Source organism: Galeopterus variegatus, unplaced genomic scaffold (genome assembly GCF_000696425.1).
Source record: "Galeopterus variegatus unplaced genomic scaffold, G_variegatus-3.0.2 Scaffold3415, whole genome shotgun sequence".
NCBI lineage: Eukaryota > Metazoa > Chordata > Mammalia > Dermoptera > Cynocephalidae > Galeopterus > Galeopterus variegatus.
The window spans coordinates 116,077-126,373 of NW_007729526.1; the positions used below are offsets into that span (position 1 = coordinate 116,077).

Below are 10,297 nucleotides of genomic sequence, written 5' to 3' on the forward strand. Positions count from 1 at the left end.
GTAAAACAAACACAAAAACAAACAAAAAAACCCCAGTCAACCATGAATTTTATATCAAGCAAAACTATGCTGCAAAAGTAAGGAGGAAGTTAAGATATTCCTAGAAAAGCAGAAGCTGAGGGAGTTTGTTACCACTAGACCTGACTTGTAAGATATGCTCAAGAGAGCTCTGCAGGGTGAAAAAAAAATAAAAATAAAAAATAAAAAATAAATAATAAAAAATAAATAAATTAATTAAATAAATAAATAAAAACACTGGACAGTAACTCAAAGCCATATGAAGAAATGTAAATCTCAATAAAGGTAAATACATGGTAAATACATGGTCAATTATTGCAGCAAGAACCTATAAATATACTTTAAAAAAAAACATGATTTAAGAGACTAATACATTAGAAAAAAAACAATTAATGCTCTAAAAGCTAGTATTATTTGCAACTTTTGTTTATAACTCCACATATGAGTATAAAATGGTGCAGCCCTTTGGAAAATGGTCCGGCAGTTCTTTAAAAAGCTGAACATGGAGTTGCCATGTGATATAGCACTTCCACTTCTAGGTATGCAACTAAGAGAGAAATGAAAATATATTATAAGATTGTACATGAATATTCATAGCAGTATTATTGGAAATAATCTAAATGACTTCAACTAATGAATGGATAAATAAAATCTTTTATACTCATAAAATGGAAAGTATTCAACCACAAAAAGAAATGAATAACTGATGCATACTGCAATCATGGGTGAACCTTGAAAACTTCATGCTAAATGAAATAAGCCACATGTAAATGACCACATATCATATTATTCCATTTATATAAAATAATTCCACTCATAGGTAAATATTATTCTAATTATGTGATCTTAAGTAGGTAAATCCATAGAAAATGGAGTTAGACTAGTGGTTATGAAGATCTGGGAGGAAAGGGGAATGACTGTTCATGTGATACATGGTTCTTTGGGAGTGATGAAAATGTTCAAAAATCACAGTGATGGCTTTATAGCTGTGCATATACTAGAAAAATATTGGATTATATACTTTAAATGAGCAGTTGCATGGCATGGTAGTTATATCTCAATAAATATGTTTAAAAATATTTTTTTAAATGTTACAGTTTGATACCTCACTTTATAAAACAAAATTATTAAGGACATCAGTAATTAAGCAAGCCAATTAAAAGAATATCTGCAATAGACAAAGTTAAACAGTCTCTTTACTGCAGGGCTTATCAGAACCACTAAATTTCTAATGTGCACTATGATTCTTGTGGTTTTTGTGTTGAAGATAAGGCTAACTATTGAACTTGAACCATTTTGTTCTGCTTTTCTGTTTCTAACAGCTCCCTTTCCTTATTTCATTGAACTGCCTTTAAAAGATAATATTCTATGACTTGCCTTTCCTTTCTTATTATAATACAAATTTATGTGCATAACTTTTTTCCAGTCTTCTATCAAAAATCATTTTATATTTGAAAAGGAGTATTAAGTCATATATTTTCACTGTTTCAACTTAAATCTTAAAAACGTGCACAAATTAGTTACTGCTCTTTAACTATTTTCATATGGATGCATGTAAATGAATAACTATAGGCACAGATAAACTTTATAAAGTTATCCTGTTTAGCAAAATCATAACAATCTAAATGAAAGATGTCATATATAATATTTTAAGAATATTCTCTTACCAATATAATATTTGAGACCTAGCTAGTCTGTAAAACAGTATATTTTCATATTAAACATATATATATATATATATATATATATATATATATGTAATATATAAATTAAAAAGGTATTAAATGTTTTATACCCTTGAAGAAAGGGCATTATGCTTGGTGTGAAGAGACCTTTAAAATGCAGTAAGATACAATTTTTATATATCTACAATATCTGCAAATTTTTTATTGTGATAAAAATACAACATGAGATCTACGCTCTTAAAATTTTAAGTGCACAATAAAGTATTATTAACTATAGGCAAAATAGTCACACAAAGGAAAGTCAGCCCCTGTTTCTATGACTATTTTGGTTACCTTTCTTGTATAAAAAGAAAGGAAAAACAACTTTTCCTCACTAAATATTACATTTTTTTATTATTATTATTTCTAACCACATAGAGTATTCTGTTTTATTGTCCTGGGAACATCTGGCATCTGCTCTGCTTGGTGATCCTGGGAATTGAAACTTTCAGCAGCCAAAAAGAGATTCCTAGAACTTCTAGGACCTTAGTGGATAGGATTTTTATTTTATTTTTTAATTTTTATACACTGCATTTCATTAAAAGATATTGAACTTCTTTAAAGCACTAATGAGAGGAGGCTTCAAAGAATCTGTGGAAAAATGTAATTAAAAGATAAGATGAATCTTTCCAAGAACTTTTTGAAGTACTGTCATATATTAGATTTTGAGGCAATAGGTGCATGATGACAAATCAGTCATTTAAAAGTGATAAAAAAAAAATGGGCAGCTGCAGACGGCTGCCTCTGTTGGCTCTGCTGTGGGCGTCCAGAACCACTGGAGTTGGCAGCAGGACACTGCAGCAACTTCACTGGGGTGGTGGCTGGGATAGTGCAGCTGAACATGGGGGGAGAATCAGATTGAGTACCTCTAGACAAACTCTTATGTGGATTCAAGATTATTTTCTTTTTTTTCCAGTTTGCTGAATGGAAGAATTTCAATACTTTGAGATGAAACTGGTGCTATATTTATCGCTAGAGATCCAGCAGCATTAATACCCATTTTAAATTTTCTTCAGACAGAAGAACTAGACTTAAGGGGAGTAAGTATTAATGTTCTCAGGCATAAAACAGAATTTTATGAAATAGCTCTATTAATAAGAAGCCTTCTCTTATGTGCAGAATTGGAGCATTCATCTTGTGGCAGTGTCCTTTTTCATGGTTACTTGCCTCTACCAGGTATTCCTAGTCTTAAAATAAACAACACCATTAGATCCTCTGCTGATTCTAGGAATGGACTAAATTCTACAGAATGTGAAGCATGGGGAAATGATATGCAGCCTGTTATCTCTGGAACTGGAGAAGGGACTGTAGGCTAGGATTTCCTGTAGATCCACGGAAGGTGCTAATAGTAGCTGGCCATCGTAACTGGATTGTAACCGCATGTGCTCATTTTGCTGTGTTACAGAATCAAAGAAACTTTGTTGCTTTGCGTTGCTTCACCCCCCACAGATTTGTCACCCCACTTTCCCTGGGTGACAGAGATGCAAAGGATTACTCAAAGCCCATCTCTTCTGAGCAGTGAGAGGTCCTGAAGTGGTTAATCTCCTGGAACCCTCAAGAGAGAGGCATTCCTTCCTTGGGAAATTAACACTGAATTGGGGTTCTCTACCTGCATTATTTTCCAGACCAGGAAGTTACAGGAAGAGAACAAAGGTGGGGTTATAGTTTAACAATATAGGCTGGTAACTTTCAGTGAAACAAGCTAGATGACATTCTAGTAAGGCAATTAAGTGGTCCTATCAACAACAGTTTGATCTTAGCAAACATTCTTTGCTATAGCAATTCTCAGTATCTTTACATAACAATCAGTAACTAGTCTGTCTTTGAGCCAGCAACCTGCTATTCCACAATCCTTATCTTGCAACAGAGACTTATAGACTGAGGGAAATTTCCAGTCCTCCGCAAGGTCAATATTTAAAACTGCAATGCTTTGGAAAACCAGGCCCTGTGAAGTACATATGCTTTATAGTATATTCCACATCAAACTTCAGGATGGCACGAAGTATTTACAAGCCCATATTTGGACTGGACTATTGAACAAGCAGATTTAAATGTGAAAGTGGTCAGAGGTCCACATGGACACAAGGATAAAATGGTTGCTGTTGCCTCAGAGAGGAGCATCAGTGTTCAAGATGGGGGAAGTGGCAGTGAAATTGGAGTGTTCAGCTTTGGCATTCCTGTAGATGCTCTCTTCTTTATTGGTAACCAGTTGGTGGCCACAAGTCATACAGGGAAAGGGAGAGTGTGGAATGCTGTCACTCAGCATTGTCAGGTTTAATATGTTGTTCCTACAACTAGTTGTGACACCGATGAGTCATTCCTTCTACTGGGTTGTAACAACAAATCAATATATTACATAGATATGCAGAAGTTCCCTTTGCAAATAAAAGATAATGATCTTGTCACTGAACTTCATGATCCTTTAAACGATTCTATCACTGCTCTGAGTGTTTATCTCACACCCAAAACAAGTGTCAATGGTAAATGGATTGAAATCGTGTATGGTATGAGCTCTGGAGCAGCATGAGTGATTGTGAGCACCCAGAGACAGCTGGGTCAAGTCCTCAGCTTTTTCAGACTTTCATGGTTCATGGAAGTCCTGTTACAAAACTCATGCTATCAGAGAAGCATCTTGTATCAGTCTGTGCAGGTAATAATCATGCCAAAACATGGGCAGTAACACAATTCAGAGGAATGATCTCTATTCAGCCAGGTTCTACTCCTTTCGCATCATTCAAGATACTGTCTCTGGAGGAGACAGAAAGTCATGGTAGCTATTACCCTGGAAATGACACAGGGCCTTTTGGAGAACAAGATGATCAACAGGTGATTATTCAGAAAGTTGTTCTCTGTCAGGTCTGCCGCCAGCTGACCCGAACAGCCCTAGCCTCACCTTCAGTATCTCCCTTGGTGGGCGAGAGAATTACCCGGATTCCTCTTTCACTCCAGTCCCCATTGGAAGGAGATGGGGGAAGAGAGCCTTGACGAGAGGTGAGCACAGCCACCGGCCCCAACCAGCCCGTTAAAGGACACTCAGACACAGCGCAGTGGGGGTTCTGTCGAGCAGTTCCGTTTATTATCACACAAGCACTTGCTTTTGAAGGCAAATGGGGAAGGGAGGTTTTTACATCCTCCAATCAGCTTAAAGGTTACGAGAGGCTGCATCCTGTCTCAATGCCTAGCTATTGCAATCACACAGGGTTCACGAGTGGGGAAGCGCGTATTTGGCCAATAAGGGCTAAGGCAAGGTTCCCGCAGACACTCCCACCCTACTTCCTCCCGGCGCTGTCTTAGGCTGCCACGTTAGTATGCCTTTGTGGGCCCATAGTGGCACCCCTTTAATGTCACTTAAGGTGGCGTTAGTTTTTAAGGCCCAACAGTTCTCATCACCTACAAACTATTTATAAGACTCTCATCCACTGGGAAAAGGATATGTGAGATCTAAGCTGTTGACTGTACTACCATATCCTCACTTCACTTAAAGTGAGAGAATGTGAGGGATCCAGTGGGATGGGCCCAGAGCCAAGGCACTGCTTGTTCACAGGCCATATAAACGACAGCATTCAAGTGTGGGATCTGCCCACTCTATGAGTATGGTTAACAAAAGTGAAGAAAAGGAGGTAGGTGGTCCAAGTAAAGAAGATTTGCTCAAACTGCTGTACCCGTATTATCTGAGCCCAACTCACTGTGCTACTACCAACGTTAGTCAGGTAACTTCTGTGGTTCAGCATAGTCACCTGTGAAAATCAAAGTCTAGCCTTCAGCTTCAGCACCATGAAACTATCCGTGAAGCAGCTACTGTTGGTTCAATGAGACTGTACAGAGAGAGTCCTTTGTTAGCAAGGGCAAGAAGAATTGAAAACTTTCACAGTTATAGGGACTTCCAGACTATTAATTTGAACAGAAATGTTGAAAAAGCTATTCCTGAAAATGGTAACTGGGGTCCAGTACAAGCTGAAATGAGGGGGGCAATAGGGGAATGTAATATATCTGAGAGAAAGTCTCCTGGGAGGAAATAAAAAGTTTGACAGACTTGGATAGTGGATTGGAATCACATAAAATAATGGAAGTTTTCTCATAACACAAGAAAAGGTCATCAGAAGATGAAAATGAAAGTAAAGTGGAGTTAAGGAAGAAAGAAGGATTTGAAAATGGAGGATTCCTTGGAAGAAAGAAAGGTCCCTGTCTGGCATCATCACCAAGAACTTTTGATGAAGGAACTGACTCACCGTCTAGTGCATCCCCATCTCCTGCAAAGATCACTCCATCTTGAAATAAAAAAAGTGATCCTTTGGATCAAGAATACAGCTTGTGAAAACTCATCAAAATGAATAGCTGTTTTGTTAAATTGATCTTTGATATTTGATTTACAATACGTTTATCATAGAGTCACTGACTAACATGATGATTTTGATGAGCATATGGTAGTAACATACATTTATTCTCTCTATGGATGTGTAGTTTTCACTTAATGTATTCCTTGACCATTTTATTATATCATTACATAAAGAAATATTTATATCATTTATTTTTCCTTATATGAGCAGTTTATTAAAATATGTAGAATATTTAGCAGTGTTAGCATGCTCATTCTTTTGTTCTATACTTTTGTTTTAGCAGGTTATAAAAATTTACTTGAATTATACTTTCTAGTTTTTTTTAAAACATTTGTATATTTAAACTAAGCTAAACTAAGCTAAATTAAGTTTAACTTAACTAAATAAATACTTCTAATAATATCATGAACTCAGCGTAATGGTTGTTGCTTATTACTCTAATATCCAAATGGTAAATGCTTACTATCTGCTTTTATGTTTATATCTTCATCTATATCTATATCTATCTCCACATTCATTGATAGGTTTTTACAGAGCAGCAAAAATTATTAAAATATCAAAAAAGCATTGGAGTAACTTATTCTTTTTTCTCCAAAAATGTGGAATATATTGGAAAAGTATAACTTGTTTTTTTGTGATTCGTTTTTGGCAGGAACTTTTTTGAATGATAGTTTATGTTTTTTAATGGCAGGATATTTCCTAATGTTCTCAGTGATTTTATGTTTTTTATTTTTCTTGAAATTTAAGTTCTTAGAACTTCTCTCAAAGTGAACCATGTTTTGCCTGATGTGAGAATTTGACTGTAGTTGTGAAAATACAAACAATATTGTTCCACCTAATATTTGTATTAATTCATTAAACATGCATTATTCCTTTAAATATTTTAATTTTATTCATGTAAGAGATATGGAAATCCTTTTTTTCTTCTTCTTCTTCTTAAACTGGATGATGTAAAAAGTTTAGTACCTGGACCAAAACTTTAGCCTTAAAATTTTTTTTATTAGTGTTATTTTAAAATAAGCAATGTATTGTTTTTTAAAGGTTGTAAAACTATTGTACACTTTTTATCATAGTTTTTTTCACTTCTTTCTGTATAATGTTTTCAATACCTAGCTTTTATACTTTTACAGCCTTGACCAAGATTAAAAAACAAAACCAGGAGAGAGAGACTATGTAGCTTACCCAAAAGTGCTTTTAGTTAGGAACTTAAACCAAGAATAGTAAAGAAAATACTATTTCATCTGGTTAACAAAACCAAATCTAACTTACAAAAAGCTATCTAAAAAGTGCCTTTCTAGGGGCCGGCCTGGTGGCGCACTGCGCTAGTGTGCCGTTTGGGAAGCGTGGCGGCGCTTCCGCCGAGGGTTCGGATCCCACATACAGACCGGTTCCCGCTCACTGGCTGAGCGAGGCGTGGGGGCAACACCGAGGGTTGCAATCCCGTTGCCGGTCCCGGTCCGGTACGGGGGCGACACTGAGGGTTGTGATCCGTTGCCGGACACAGAAAAAGACAAAAAAAAAAAAGTGCCTTTCTAAGCATGTCTCCTTTCTGTACCTTGCTAGGGACTTGCATCAAGTTTTAGCCATGTCTTTAAGAACAGAGGGACCAGAGACAGATATATATGTATAACCCCTGATTTTCAATTTTAATGACATATAAGTGGCACATGTATGTGGCTTGTACTTACACATTTTGATGAGTATTTGGATGGCAGATCCATGTTGTCTTAAGTTCTCTTTTAGTTGGCTCCTAGAAATTATATTTTTAGTAGTTGTTATATTTGCCCATTCTCTTTTTTAGAATTTGCATGTATGTCATCTCAGTTCTTTGAGTTCCTTATTTATCAAGTTTTCTCTCGATGTTCCATCTCTTGTTTTCTTTTTGCAGCCCTCTGTGATTGTTTACATCTAGATTTTGTACCATGTTTCCACAATATACCTAACTTAATTATACCTATTTTCCTCTCAACATTTTTTTTTTCCTATTACCTTTTGCAGTTATATAGTTAGATTTTAAAAGTCTTATTAAAGATGTTTTTGTAGGGCCGAGCCCGTGGCGTACTCGGGAGAGTGCAGAGCTGGGAGCGCAGCAGCGCTCCCGCCGCGGGTTCGGATCCTATATAGGGATGACCAGTGTGTTCACAGCACTCACTGGCTGAGCGCAGTGCAGCTGTTCTCAAAAAAAAAAAAAGATGTTTTTATAAACTTTTCCAGTATTCAGAGTTACTATTCTCAAATGTAAGATATTTTTCTAGTTATTTTTATAATTTAATGTTTTGATTTGATTGGACTGATTTTTTTTTAACTATTGTAGTCAGAGAGGTCCACACATGCAAAATATGGCAACTCACACAAAGACACAAACTCTTTTTAGTTCCTCTTAGTGTATGCTTAATTCTCCCTTATTTTATGTTGGAGAGTTTACTAGAATACATAGTTTACTTCTAGGCAGTGATTTAGCTCATTCAGGGATTAAGATGGTTGTTCGGTTCTGGGTCCCAGTAGCAAATTTGCATACATATTCATTATGTGTCTCTCTCTCTGTCTCTTTTATGAGTATTCTTTTTTTTTTTCCCTCACCAGATTTATTTATTTTTGAAACAGATGCATATAATCCCAAGACTCTTTATTTGTGGTCTCTTCAAGTTCTTATTGGTCACTATCAACAAGAAACTATATAAGTAGTTAGAAAAAAATTGCAGCAAATAACTTACATATTTTTTTCTCTGATTGATGGAAACTCCTTTTATGCTATTAGTCGAAATTGTGAAAATTCATCCTTTTAAATTTTACTTCAAAGGTAGTAATATTCTTTAACTGCTCTTACTTTTTTTTCACTGACAAATGTAATGTTAACATTTCTTTGACAATATAAATAATTTCTAATTCACTTGAATGTTTTCAAAAGTATCAAGTATTTAAAAATAATGTTGACATTCGACCTCAAGTATATACAGTGCTGTACCAGTCCTTTGTGGGTGTGTGTATAGTCATGTTATATTGACTTTATTTTATTGTTAAACATTTACTTGTACATATTTATAGGGTACAGTGTGTTGTTTCAATATATGCATATACTGCACAATTATTCAATTAAGGTGGATAGCTTACTTTTGTACCCAGTTGTCCACCATTTTTCCTCCTCCCCAACCCCCACCCTCAACAACTACCTCTGGTAACCATGATCCCAACTCTCGACTTCTATGAGAGCCTTTTTTTTTTTTTTGTGAGTAGTATTCCATTGTGCATATATACCTCAGTTTTTTTGTTTGTTTAATCCGTTTAACCCTTGATGGACATTTAGGTTGATTTCATCTCCTCGCTATTGGGAATATTGCTGCAATGAACATGGGAGTACAGGTGTCTTTTTGATACACTGATTTCATTTCTTTGAGGTATATACCTGGTAGTGAGATAGCTGGGTCATAGGCTAGATATATTTTTAGTTCTCTGAGAAAACTCCACATTGTTTTCCACAGTGGCTGTACCAATATACACTCCCACCAGCAATGCAAAAGTGTTAGTTTTTCTCTTCATTCTCAGCAGTATTTGTTATTTTTTGTCTTTTCGATGATAGCCATTCCAACTGGAGTGTGATGATATCTCATTGTGGTTTTAATTTGCATTTCTTTGATAATTAATGATGCAGAGAATTTTTATGTGCCATTTGTACATAAATGGCCATTTGTATGTCTTTTAAGAAATGTCTGTTCAGGTCCTTTGACCATTTTTTAATTGGGTTGTTTGTTTTTGTTTATGCTGTTACTTTTAAGTTCCTTATATATTCTGTTTATTAGCCCCTTGCTATATTTGCAGTTGGCAAACACTTTCTCCCAATCTGTAGGTGGTCTTTTCACTTTGTCGATGGTGTCCCTTGCTGTGCAGAAACGTTTGGTTTAATGTAGTCCCATTCACGTACTTTTGTTTTAGTTTCCTGTGCCTTTGTAGTCTCGCACAAAAAAACACTACCTACTCCTATTTTGTATAGCATTTCTCCTGTACTTCTTACAGTAGTTTCATAGTTTCAGGTCTTCAATTCAGGTCTTTAATCCACTTTGATTTGATTTTTGTGTATGGTGAGATATAGGGGTCTAGTTTCAATCTTCTATGTGTGAATATCCACTTTTTCCATCACCATTTGTTGAAGAAACTGCGCTTTCCTCATTGTATATTTTTGGAACTTTTGTCAAAAACCAGTTGGCTGTTAAGTGTATGGGT

General features: G+C 35.7%; 1 pseudogene; it reads left to right on the plus strand.

The window, feature by feature from the left end:
• Positions 1 to 520: 520 nt before the first annotated feature.
• Positions 521 to 6,057, plus strand: LOC103600675 (annotated as a pseudogene).
• The last annotated feature ends 4,240 nt before the right edge of the window (positions 6,058 to 10,297 follow it).